Source organism: Petromyzon marinus, chromosome 13 (genome assembly GCF_048934315.1).
Source record: "Petromyzon marinus isolate PM22_M1 ecotype Great Lakes invasive population chromosome 13, UKy_Petmar_22M1.pri1.0, whole genome shotgun sequence".
NCBI lineage: Eukaryota > Metazoa > Chordata > Hyperoartia > Petromyzontiformes > Petromyzontidae > Petromyzon > Petromyzon marinus.
This window is the reverse complement of record NC_133679.1, coordinates 13,326,996-13,340,393: the sequence shown is the minus strand read 5'-3', so window position 1 is coordinate 13,340,393 and position 13,398 is coordinate 13,326,996.

Genomic DNA, 13,398 nt, shown 5'->3' with positions numbered 1-13,398 from the left:
AAACGAACTAACAGCTCAGTGGGCTTTACCTGGTAAAATAAATCAGTTTCAAAGACGATGCATATGTTATGAGAGTATGTTTTTTGTTTGCATTCTGACCACAAGTATTGTGGTTAATGCAGACATGATTCCTTGGAAAAGGTTTTCAGTTTGGTGTTTTGTTGCCAGATAAAAGGGGAAAAACTTATTCTCATATGTTGGTACTGGCAAAGGAGGTCCCATGATGTGGTAAAATAAAGTTTAGTTTTAATTTATGTATTTTTAGTGATTTGCTTACATGTCCTGTACTTTGAATTCATATTGTTTATTTTTTTCGTATTGTTTGTTGATGTAGCTTTCTGACCCGCCCCTACTGAACACCTGTGAAAAAAAAAGAGCTTCATAGCTCATCGAGATTTCTCCAGGATAACGAAATATTCCGATTCAAATGAGTACATTTACCCGCGTGGTGTTTTGGGTAAAAACCAAAAACCCACGCACACAACACAACGCTGTAAATACAAAATACAATGGATGCTGGGCGTGGTGCGAGCTGGTCACGCACAGGCCCCATCACGAGGCTCGCGGCACTTGGCCCGAACGACGATCTATGAGGCCGAATGGGGCCGTGCGTTGCCGTGTGTGCAACCGCCCGAAGAACGAAGGGGTGAGTGAATTCTCCCCCACCCCACCCCATCGCGAGGCGCCGCTACCACTGAAGTCGCATCAGAGTCATTGGCGAGAAGCCGTTAACCTCGCTCACCCCCCTCCCCCCGTCGCTCACCCCCCTCCCCCCGTCGCTCACCCCCCCCCCACCCCGTGGATCACCCCCCCCGCCCCCCGTCGCTCACCCCCCCCCACCCCGTGGCTCACCCCCCCTCCCTCCGTCGCTCACCCCCCCCGCCGTCGCTCACCCCCCCCCCCCCCATTTGCAAACGACTACTTGGGCGGGTCACAAGGGACCAAGGCCATCGCTCTGCGAGCCGCGTCGGAGCCGCTCAAATCGCGATCTTTCACCGGCGGTGGGCGGGGGTCCTTGACGAGCGTGTAATGCCGCGCCACGTGAGAGCTGACGAGTGCCAAAGGGCCAGCGCCTCGACCCACACCGCCCCCTCCCCACCCCCTAGGGGTCAACCCCTCACAGCAGGGTCGTTGATTAAGGGAACTTCACAGCACCTTGCCCCTAGCCCGAGGCCGTGCCGAGACATTTGCCCGCGCGGACACTCGCCGCCAGCGTGTGCATCGCCAATGGAACAAAGGAAAGCATGAACACGGTTTACTTTTCCGGCCGAATTTCCACGTCGAACTTGTTGTTGTTCTTCTTCTCGTCGCCGTCGCCGTCACATGGCTGCTGCTATAGATGCAGAGCAACGACTCCAATTTCACATTCAGGTGGTCAAGCGCAGTTATGGGGCGCCACGGTTGCGAGATGTTAACTACCTCTCCTGGTATACGGGAGGTGGTGGGTTCGATCGCGACCCTGACGCCTTGCTGTATATTTGGAATTTGCGTGTGTCTCTCTCCCCGTGGTCGCGTGGATTTATCTTCGGGTCCTCCGGTTTTTTTCCCTCCAAATTTAGAAACATGCGCTTAGGGTATTTGGCTGCTGAAAATATCCACACGTGATAAGCCACTTAATTGAGCTATCATTTGTGGCCAGGACGCTTCCGAAAAACGAACTATACAGCTCAGTGGGCCTCGCCTGATAAAATACAACAAAAATTGTAGATCTTCTTTCGTACGGCTGATGTAGATTCAGAGCAACGACGACAGTTTCACATTAAGGTGGGTCAAGCCAGATGAACGCGTCAGGAGTATCGGAGTAAGTGTGTCGCAGTGACGTCTCTTTCGCGGAGATAAAACACTGAAAAGATAACCGGGCAGTGATTTATATTCTTGGTTCTTTCGGTAAAGTCACGTAGAAGGGAAACAATAAAATAATAAAAATATAAAACAATTAAAAAACAATTTAAAAAATCAAATAATATTTGTTTAAGCTCGCAAATTCCGAGGCCCGTTTTGACCTTCCGGGTTCTCATCCCCCGCCTTGTTAGACAAACATCAGCGGATGACGTGATTGCTAAGCTACATGGTGATTTCAACAAACTACAACATCAGCTAGTTGCTCTTAAACTACTCCTGAGTACCTCCAAAACCAAGGTGCTATGCTTCTCACCAGGAGTAAGGCAGGAAGTTACTTTTCCCCAACTACATTCCTTAAATAATTATCAAATAGAGCATGTCAAGATCTATAAGTATCTTGGGGTCATCCTGGATTCAAAACTGAATTTTTGAAGATCACATTGATTATATTGGTAAAAAGACAAAAAATAAAATTGGTTTTCTGTATCGACACAAGCACTGCTTCCCCCCAATGTTCCGTTTGGAATTGATAAAAGCTACCATACTGCCTCTACTTGACTACTGTGACATCGTGTATAAATCAGCCCCAAGTACTGTACTGAAGAAGCTTGATTCCATCTATCACTCGGCCTTAAGATTTACATTGAACTGCCCATATAGGACTCACCACTGTGATCTCTACATTGGGTCAAACTTAACATATCTTAATGTTCGACGGCTTGTGCACCATATCTTATTTATTCACGATGTACTTACAAAAAAATCCGCAGACTACCTGCTGGATCTCCTCTCTGTTTCAAAGAACAAATTTGACCTCAGGTCTTCACTCATTTACCAGCTTCACATTCCCTATTGCCGTACAAAAACTGGAGGAAGGGCCTTTGCTATTGATGCCCCCAGGGTCTGGAATGCTATTGCCAATAAACTGCAACTTAAATCGCGACCAATGAGATCTTCTCTCAAAACTGCTCAAGAGGAGTTGTACACCCCTAGCTGCCACTCCTATTCATTGGCGTAAAATAAAATAAAATGTTTCGCTCCGGATGAACCGCTGCAAAGTAATATCTGTATTTAGATTTAGCGTGCTGATCTTAAAGGTGCATTGAAAAATGTGATACTCCGACTGATGCGTCTCTTGTTGTGGAGTAACTCATGCAGCCAGCTATGGGTCTAGGATTTGGTGTTACATGTTATTTATGTAGTTTATTGTAAAAATTCGATCACAGTCCCTATGATCACTGTTACGTTGCAATTATGGCTTTATTTTTTGGTGATTTCGAAAAGTTTTTTGGTTTGGACATGTTTGTTTTGTTGTAGTACGGAGTTAGACTGATGGCCTTAATCTAAGTTTTCTTGTGGTTGTTGTTGTTGTTTGACTTGCATCCCACTGGGATTTTCTGCACACAGCGTTGGTGTACGGTGCTTTTTCAGGAATATTTTGATGTTTTATTTCATGGATTTTCTGTTTGCACAGTCACATAGTCACTTTAAGATGTTTTCTTGTTCGTGTTTTTGTTTTTTCTTTGTTGTGGTTGCACCCGATTCAAGAGCCAAATGGCTCACAGGGTTATACCAAAATAAAAAAAACTGAAAAAAACTGAAACTGACTTGCTAAAGCAAACACACCGCTGGATTAATCATAAGTTGCTGCTTTTTAGAGCGCTGCCGATGAACAACGGAGCAGTTGGCTAATAGCCCTCGCCAATAACGTAACGATGATCCGGCGGTTATTTGTTTAAGGAAGCCTGACTTTGCCGAGATAACGACGAGGCCCAGAAAGAAGGTCGCGCCAGTTATGAGAGTTTGTTTGCTTGAACAAATGCCCCCGATTAATAGTGAGAAGGCGAGGGAGGCCAACCGGTCCAATAGACTTAACAAAACGTGGTATCACTGTTTTTAGTTTGTATGTTGAACTTCTTTCGCAGCCGCGCTCATCGGAGGTGCGCGACGGGGCAGGGCGGGGCGGGGGCAACAAACTAGACACCAAAAAGCGATTCTGAAGAAATGGGTTTCCAATCTACCGTACGTTGAAAGGTTCATTGCTCGCCCAGTCTCGACGCGCGAACCTCCTGCGGCAAAACTGCGCTCACTTCGGGCTTGGCGGTCAACGTTCCAAGCGAGGGCAGCGACCCTCAAAGGAACGTCGCCGCCTCCCCGTGCACGGCACCAGCCGTGATGCGTGGGATCAAAGAAAATCGCTCGAGACGCGACCGGTGTACGGGGCAATGCAAGAGCTGTTGAACGGTGGGAATGTTCTCGCGAGAGGTCGCACGGCGTTTGGGTGCAACTCTCCTGGCGCTGTGACGGTGCGCGATGGATGAATGGGTGGCAGATTTCGGTGGCTTCCCAATAATCGGAGAGCGTTCCAGACCGAGAGTGTTCACGTAGCAATGCGGAATGGGGGGGGGGGGGGCGCTGTATTGACTTATTTACCCACGATGCTTCACTGCAGCATGAGTGAACGATGGCCGCACATTGAATGTAAACATCGTTAGCGTGTGAACATTGTTTGTGTTGACGATGTGTGTCCACTGAAGGCTGCTGCGTTCGATTCGGTTGACGAAAGCAATTCGTGGCATGGCCAGAGTGAAAAATTACGTTCAATAAATACTCAAGCTGACATATAACAAAAAAAAAACTCATCACACTCGTCAATAACACTGTGACCTTAAAATTAAAGATATATATATAAAATCGGCAACATTTTCTTTATAGCAAATAAAAAAAAGAAAGGCCAGAAAGATATAGTGGATAATAAGAGTTGAAGACTGCACTAGTTTACACCGTGGGGCCTGACGACATTTAGTTTTTAAAATGTTTTCTGATGACCAGTTTTTTTAATAGCACATGACTAGCTTCCAGGCGGACAAATCAGTATGTTAAATGAGTATACCACTCATACAACTAAACTTGTGTAATGATGCACTTCAGGGACACTTATAGTAGGAGGCCCTCTGTTTTGTATAGCCCTCGCAGGCACAGGGAATAACTATACTTGGGTCAGGACAGCAACGGGCTGCCTGACCCACGACGCTGAAGACGATGGTGAAGACGATGACGATGGTGAAGACGACGCTGAAGACGATGGTGAAGACGATGACGAAGACTGGACGGGCTCCAGGTGGCCACTCCAACGACGACCACGAGTTCTCCCGTGGGTCCCCCTTTTATCCCCCTGAGCGCAGCCTCGCTCCGCCTCTGCTGCGCCCCCCTTCTCGAACCTCCTAGAAGGTTCCCGAGCCTTCTCTCCTGCCCCCTCCGTCACCTTCTTCCCACAACCCTTCCACCCGCCTACCCCATCACCTGCTGACCGACAAGTTGGCTATGGCAGCCGAGCTCCATCTTGCCAGCAGCCAGCGCTATACGCCACGGTGACCTACTCCATCTCACCGCACTTGTGCTTCATAAGCTCTCAATGGCACCAGCTACTTATTTGAATGATCCAGTGTGTGCGCTCAAAACTAGGACCTCGCTAATTACACGTTACAAAAACTGCCCTTTGAGCAAAATACACACACTGGGTTGAACAGTTACATTATTAGATTCCGCGTAAAAAAGCTTATATATTCCTGCTGGAGAACATGGTTGACTAGGAAGTGATCGTGACTAAACTGGGTTCTCAGGTGTAGTGAGGTGATGGTCTCAGCCCTGTCACCAATGCCTGCACACTCAAGAAATCGCATCGCATTAAATGACATTTCCAGGGCATTAAAAAAAATATGCCCCAAGTGTGGATATCGAAGTGGCTTTAGAAGTAGTCCTATGATGCCATCTTCCAAGGCCATCCTTTTAAATCAAGGTTACAAGATTCGATTTCAAGTCAGACACCTATGTGCGTTAATCGCACAGCACCGGGGGTGCTTGCTGCTATGGCATGTCTGCCCGACGAATTTAGCCGACGTTCGGCGGTCTTGTCAAAATGTGATCAAAGTTGAAAAAAGCTTGTGCAGGAATTATTTGCGTCCACGCATGTAGCGATTTTAAAAAAAAGTTTGTCAGTTTGTATTTTTGTCGCCACGTTGTTTCTGTCTGGTGCGCTTCGTTTATCCTGTCCACAGGAGTGGCGATTCGCGAAAAGAGACAATGTGCCTTACTTAACATTGACCTGTGCGAGGCCCATCAGGGACAACCTGCGGTGAAATTCCTCCTGCAGCCAAAGCAAACTAATCGACGACAAAATAATCCTTGCGCTCACGGTGTGTGAAAAAAATTGTAACAGCGATTCGTGGTGCTTATTTAAAATATCTTCTTACAACGTAAACGTTTTATTTTACTTTGTATCTCTGTATACAACGAAGGAGAAATAAGCAAGCTACACGAACTCTCTTTTGAAGCCCTCTCATGGCCAGCAGACCTCGACATTAGCATTCACGTCCTTAACGTATTTCTGCCATCATGCGCAATATAATATATTTTTAGAACCCCTATGCTCGGCATGGCGTGGGGAGTCCTTCCTCCATTTGTTGATTGAGAACGGCTGTAATTCATTTAATTTTGCATACATTTTAATTAGAATTTCACTTATTTTTTATGCCCAATATTTTAATTTAGATAAGTATTTTGTCATACTTATACAAGGTTAAAATATTTCACGCTATTACATTTGTAAGTATATATTTTTTTTGTTGAACCTATATACGTATTATTGTGAGACTGGCATGTAATTAAATTCTAGAATGTCACCGTCTTAGAATGGCAAAAAAGTTCTTACGATGCATGAACAATCTTTTTTTTTATGAATTGTACCATTGGCTGCGAAAACCTACGTGTTCAATTAATATTTCGTTTCGTTCTCATCAACAAAATTGAAAATGAAACTGGATTTCCCAGTCTTGTGGAACCAGGTTTCAAGCCACCGATTCTCCAAACACAAAGCCGCGTTCCTCCAGCGCTCATATTAATATTCCTCATGCTAAGTAGTGCCCATGCTTCGTGTGCCGAGTGACTTTCCCCTCGAATGGTAAAATTGAAGGGCATTTGGTTTTAGTATTGCAGAGACATTACCTACGAAGCAAACTGGAGGCAGCAGAAATGTGGCTTCTAAGAAGACGTATGTTAAATAGCTCACAGACAGACACACGATGAGCAAATTGAATGTATTACGAATAGCAGGTACAACACGTAAAATTACTAAACATAATTAGGGAAAGGCACGTTATCAATTTCTTGTACATTCAATGGGAAAATAAGATATTGAATGTAAATGTTTTCACTGTGAAAATTATAGAAACAACAAAAAGCCGGAGAAGACAGCAAATGAAGTTGCACGGCCAATTTCAAAAATTGGATGCGACTAGGAGTATCCAATAAAACGTTCTTGAGTAATATCATGGACAGAGCTAAATGGAAGGCCATGATTGTGAAAGTCTTTGAGAAAGGGCACAGCACACAGAGAGATTACTTTGTGAAAAACCAAAAAGTACAACTGTTTGCGAATCTGCTCTTGGTTAAAAGTTCTTCCACATGCCGTGTTGAACTGTGTTTTTTTTTTAACCATACTCCACCACGCTGGTCAATGCAGAGTGATGAAGACCGGGCGGCGGGGGGGGGGGCAGAACTGGCTCGGATTAATTCACAACTGACGTTAGCCGTGACCGGGAATTCAACTCAGGCTGCCGAAGTTCATAGCACAGCGCAGCAAGCACCGCACCACTGAGCCCGCTGCGTGTCTCTGTAACGGCATCGTTTTGGTTACGAACATTCTTTGCGATCGAGTAAATTTGACGATCGATGAAGTCGCCGATTTTTAATGGCTTTGTTAGAAAACGGAGCCAGCACCGTTGAGAGCCTGGGTTTTGAATACGCGTTAAAGCCACCCATCATTAAACTGGGTTCTGCAGTGTAGTGGGTTGATGGCATCAGTCCTGTCAAAAAAAGTCATGGGTTTTTATTTATTTTGGCTTCAATGCTGTTTTGAGATTTCAACATTTTGGGTTCATTGCCATGGAACCAAAACCCTGTGTAAGGTACGGTCTTTAAAAGGTGTGCCCATGATGTTGAAACAGAAAATCTATTGACAGGACCTTTGAGAAGTATTTCTGACAAGGAATCACATGGGGCCACTCTTTTGACACAAGGAGGTGCACTGCTTACTGTGAGGGTTCCACATTTTAGAAAAAATGATTCTCTTAAAGAAATGACACTAATCGCACGGTTGGAATATGATTCGTTTCAAATCACTTTCAGAAAAATTCATATTAGACCCTCATTGTGGTAACAAAGTGAAGTATAAACCAGCATTATTAAATTGAAACACGGTCTCAAAATAAGTGATGCTTGCTCGTGTTAAGGAGGTGATTATCCGCTTGTGTTGAGGCTATTTATCCAGCATTGGCGCTTTCAATTCTTCATCACTCGATGCTGATTCGAGACAAACCAACCTGCAGACACCCTAGGCCAAGTTGACCTGAGAGTTTCGGTGGGGGAAGATAAAAAATATCAAACTCCAGCAACTCCACCGCAGTCAGTGTGACATCTCCCCGCTCCGCTCTACGCTACTCCAATTACCGGCTGCCCACGCACGCGGTCAGGTCGCTCCTGCGCTTCTGTACAATGGCGGCGCGTGCGTTGCGCAAATCGAGGTCGATTGCGTTTATCTCATCGGCCACGTTCAACATTTTGGGTTCGGTGACACCACGGTGGTGAGATGTCAATTCCCTCGTCTGGTATGCACGAGGTCGTGGGTTCGATCCCGACCCTCACGCTTGTATATCTGGAGTTTTCATGTCTCTCTCCCCGTGGTTGCGTGGATTTTCTCCGGGTCCTCCGGTTTTTCCGTCAAGTTTTTCCCCTCCAAATCGCGCGTTTAGAGTATCTGGCTGCTATCAATTTCCACACGATAAGCCACTTGGTTGAGCTATTATTTGTGATAGCCAGGGTCGATTCTGGGAAAAAATAAATCCACGTAGCTCAGTGGTCCTTACCTGGTAAAATAAAAAAATAAAAATAAACCATTCGCAAAATACGTTGTGTCTTGCGCGTGCCGCTAAGTGGACAGACACCCCTGAAGGATTAGTACGGTTCTGGGTGGAGAGAGGCAGATGGGTGGTGTATGTAACGGTAAGAGGGCAAAGGTGCAGCGCTGCAATTGTTCGCTCACGCCACTGCTGGCGGAAGGGACTCCACTCGAGGGAGCTCCAGAGTGCATTTCTGTCACCAATGATTGCGCACAAAAAATAATCTGAACACAACTTACGAGGTTTATTTTTTTGTCTACTCCTCAACGCTGGGCAGATGTAAAAAAAAAATGAATAGTACCCACGTTTTATCTCCCCATGACACTCGACCTGCCCATCGACTGTTGGGTGGATATTCAACACAATTTATGTGGAAGGAACCGGGGGGGGGGGGGGGGGGAGGCATTTAACATAATTGCCCCATTGTTTCATTTGCCGTGCCGGGCCATGGAATGGAAGCCGGCGGCGACTCTTGCGTGCCAATCGTTACACGCCGCGGCGGGCTAAGCCATTGGAGGTGGCCGTGTAATGAAGCGGAAAGGTTAACTTGCTGGAAATACTTGGGTGTGGAGCGGGTCGATTCGATGGTTTTTGTTTCCCCCCCCCCCCCGAATGAACGCTCGCTTCGGGGACAATGGACGGAGCGGACAATAGCGGAGGCGATTGTGTGTGCTCTCCTTTGTGCCGTCCCGGCAGTAAAATAATCCGCCAGATATAAGCGAGATACGAAGATTATAATAATCATTTACGGAAAGGGACCGAAGTCATTTTAGATTCTGTCAATTTGCATTGCGAGTTAGAAAAAACTGGAATAAAATGTTCAGCTGGTGTTAAGCTAACATTTTATGGATTAGTGCTGGTAGCATTTCTTACGATGGAAAATTCGAAATTTAAATAACGCAAAAGCCATTACAGGGAACTGTGAAGTGTAACCACATCTGAAACCCCCTCTGCGCACACAAACGGCTCAAAGAACCGCATTTGAAACTCAGCGTTTTCCAGCAGAGTCAACGGCTGTGTCCCTGTGCTCACGCGATCACGGAGCGACCGCTCATCTCCACTGGTGGGTGATGTAAATTCGACATTCCTATGCCAGGTACCTGACTTTTCGTAGGATGATCACCGCTGACTTCATTAAATTGATGCTACTTATTTTATCGACCCCCTGAAAGAGAAAGAAGAGGATGATTGTATAATTGGGAGGGACGAGAATGCAAAAGCAACTGATATGGTTAAAAAAAAAACGGAGATGGCGATGATGATGCTCATGAACATTGACAACTCACATGTTTAGAACTGCTTTTGTGTTTAGTTTGTTGTCCTTTCCCCGCACTGACAATTGGCACGGTTGGATACGTACGGTGCAAAAGAAGATCAACATTCATTAAGATTATTACAGCAAAATTTATGATAATAGGACAGTAAGCTGACATAGTGACAGTGATAATGGTGATACAACGGGAAACTGAGATGATGGCAACAATTAAAATAATAATATTGATAGAAAAGGAAGCTGAGATGTTTATAATGGTGACGATAACGCAAACATTAACGGGCGATAAAAAATGCACCAATCAACCATGGGGTTTGTGCACTGATGTCTACTTTATTGAGGGCGATATTGGCACGTAAAATAAGGACTAATTTATTTGAACTCAATATCCTGCACACCTAAAAAGCATGATTGCATTTCTGGAGGTATGCATGCTGAGCTTCTTTCACACCGTACATAGCCAACCGTGCTCTCCGGAAGCGCGGGGGAAAGGACAACAAACGCTATACACAAAAGGTAGAGCGTGGAAGCGTAGGCCACATACTCTAGAGCAGGGGTCCCCAACCCCCGGGCCGCGGACCGGGACCGGTCCGTGGCCTGTTAGGAGCCGGGCCGCACAGCAGCAGCAGGAGGTGAGAGCGGTGAGTCCGATCACGTGGCCTGCCCCCATTATTTTATTATTCACCACTTCCGTCCGCGCCTCTTTCCCGCACTGCGCACTTGTCTCAGTCACGTGGTGTTGGTAAACCCACAAGCTCTAACCCCTAGTAGCCACAATGAGTAAAAAACAAACGACGCTGGAGAGCTTCTTTGAAAAGGGGGAAAGACCCAATGATGACCCCCCCCCACCCGGTCCGTGAAAAAATTGTCTTCCATGAAACCGGTCCCTGGTGCCAAAAAGTTTGGGAACCGCTGCTCTAGAGGGACTCTTTGGAGCCACCTTATAGAGTGGACGACGTTCTTCCACAAGCAGGAGTGGGAGAAAAAAATTGCAGGGCTGCACCTTTACCTGTCTGGAGATAGCAACCGCTGGCCCTTCCCAGCGGTGCCAATTGATGTAGCCTCGAGTGGTCGGCAACCTGCATGCGACGGCTCTTTAAGGACAGTTTCGTGACGTGATTTATTAAGTAACCACCGTCTCGTATTCACGTTGCATTGCCGGCTCTTGAAATCTTCATTTATATTTTTTTACCGAATTCGGAAAAGAAAATGGCTCTTCTTATTATTTAGTTTTTTTCTGATTCCCTGGTGTAGCCCAACTCCGCCCCGCCATGCCCGCCGCCGCCTCGCCAGACAACCGGTCTCTGAGCCTCAACCGCCTCCCTCTCGGACGCTGCCAGGCAGGCGACAAGCAATTCGGGATGGTCAACTGCACTTCCATCCATCTCCCGGGCCGCGACAATCATTTTCTGTTGAGCGGGCGGCAGCGTTTGCGATTACAGCCCTGGTCCTGTGCAGGTGTCCGGGTCTCTCGAGCCTGGCGATCCGATAACTGCGAGACCAATGTGCTCCAGCGCCGCGTGGCACTCCGGTTCTATCGGTGCCCTCTGTTTTTTTTCCCTCTCTCTACAAGTTAATTGAAAGTTTTAGGGCTCAGCTGGGTCGAGGCGTCGGTGTCTCCTCGAGTCAGAGAATTGGTCAAGTCATTAAACAAAACATTCCAGTCAGATTTGGCACGGTACATAAAATACAGAAACTAATATCTTGTACTAAAGTTGCATTACCGAAGCTATCAACAGAAGGTGTGTACAGGATTAATTTCTCTTGTGGAAAATGCTATGTTGGTCAGACAGGACGAATCATCAGCACGAGATTAAAAGAACACCAAATAAATAATACTCCGAAACACAACCGTCGGCAGTGGCAGAACACGTGTGCCAACAAGGACACTCAATTGATTTTGATAACGTTGAAGTTCTGTGCAAAACTAGTTACTACTGGCCAAGACTAATTAGAGAATCTATCGAAATTGAGAGAAATAAAAGTCACTTTAACCGTTCGGATAGCTACCGCCTTAGTGCTGCTTGGAAGCGAATCATCAAGTAATACATTGTTTAAATGCATGCCTATACAGGTCACCATACGTCAATAGGGATTACCTGTGAGCAAAGAGTAAGAGGTAATGCTATACTCTTTGGTTCTTTCGGTAAAGTCACGTAGGTAAAAAATAAATAACAAATATAAAAAAATAGAGCAAAAATGAAAACATCTTCTTTGGTTCTTTCGGTAAAGTCACGTAGAATGACTTTACGTTACGTAGAATGACTTTACCGAAAGAACCAAAGAAGATGAATCCTTGCAGTCACGAAAGCTTTAAATCGAAAAATGAAAACAACTAAATTAAATCGCGACGTTTCGGAGGCAACACAAGCTTCCTTCATCAGGTGTAAAAAGCACAGCAAAATTACTGTAGAGAGAGCTATTTGTGATGAGAGATTAATTATATAGGGTAAGAGGAGGGGGAAGGAGCCAGGGAGGACAGACACAGGGTGGGTGGGAGCCAGGATGGTAAAGCTGCTCCTGCTATTGCTCCCCTACCACGGATGGAGGGGTGGGGAACGTGGAATGGGGGAGAGTGGCGGATAAAGTTTATTATTTTTTTTACCTATGTGACTTTACCGAAATAAATCAAGAGTATGGATCCTTGCAGTCACGAAAACTTCAAATCTAGAGGTAATGCTATTTTTGTGCACACAAACGACAGGATGCACAAGAACAACGTGCATGCATAATGCGCGTTGATTACCGTATGAATAACCAAACCGGTACACGATACCCATTGTAATCTGTATGCATTAATTAACCCCGCCCCCCCCACTCTGGCCTTCACACAAGAAGAGATAACAAGTGACGTCACCACACCTATCCCTCCATTAACAGAATGAAACGGGAGGATTTCTGGCGTGTCACTTGATGATGCTGGTTGTAATTACTGGCGAAACTTCATACTCGGATTGTCAATGTTGTGGATTGACTCTCCAACACACCGGTGTGCTGTACTAGTAATGAATTAGCATGTTCTGCTTAAGTGACAACCCTTATTAATTAGCTGTGTCGGGTGGTGGCGGGTTTAACGACACATTTATATTTACGCGATCTCATCCACCCCCCTCCCCCCCAAAAAAAACTGTATTATGGAGAATATAATTGTCTGTATCGAACCGTCCTGCAAAAATAATAATTATAATGTTCCCTGGAATAATAGACCTCCATCTCTTTTTTGAATCAGGGGCCGTCCATAAATGACGTCACGCACCTGGGGGGGAGGGGGGGGTCAGACATTTGTGACGATGTGTGACAAAGGGGCGGGGAAGGGGGGGGTGAGAA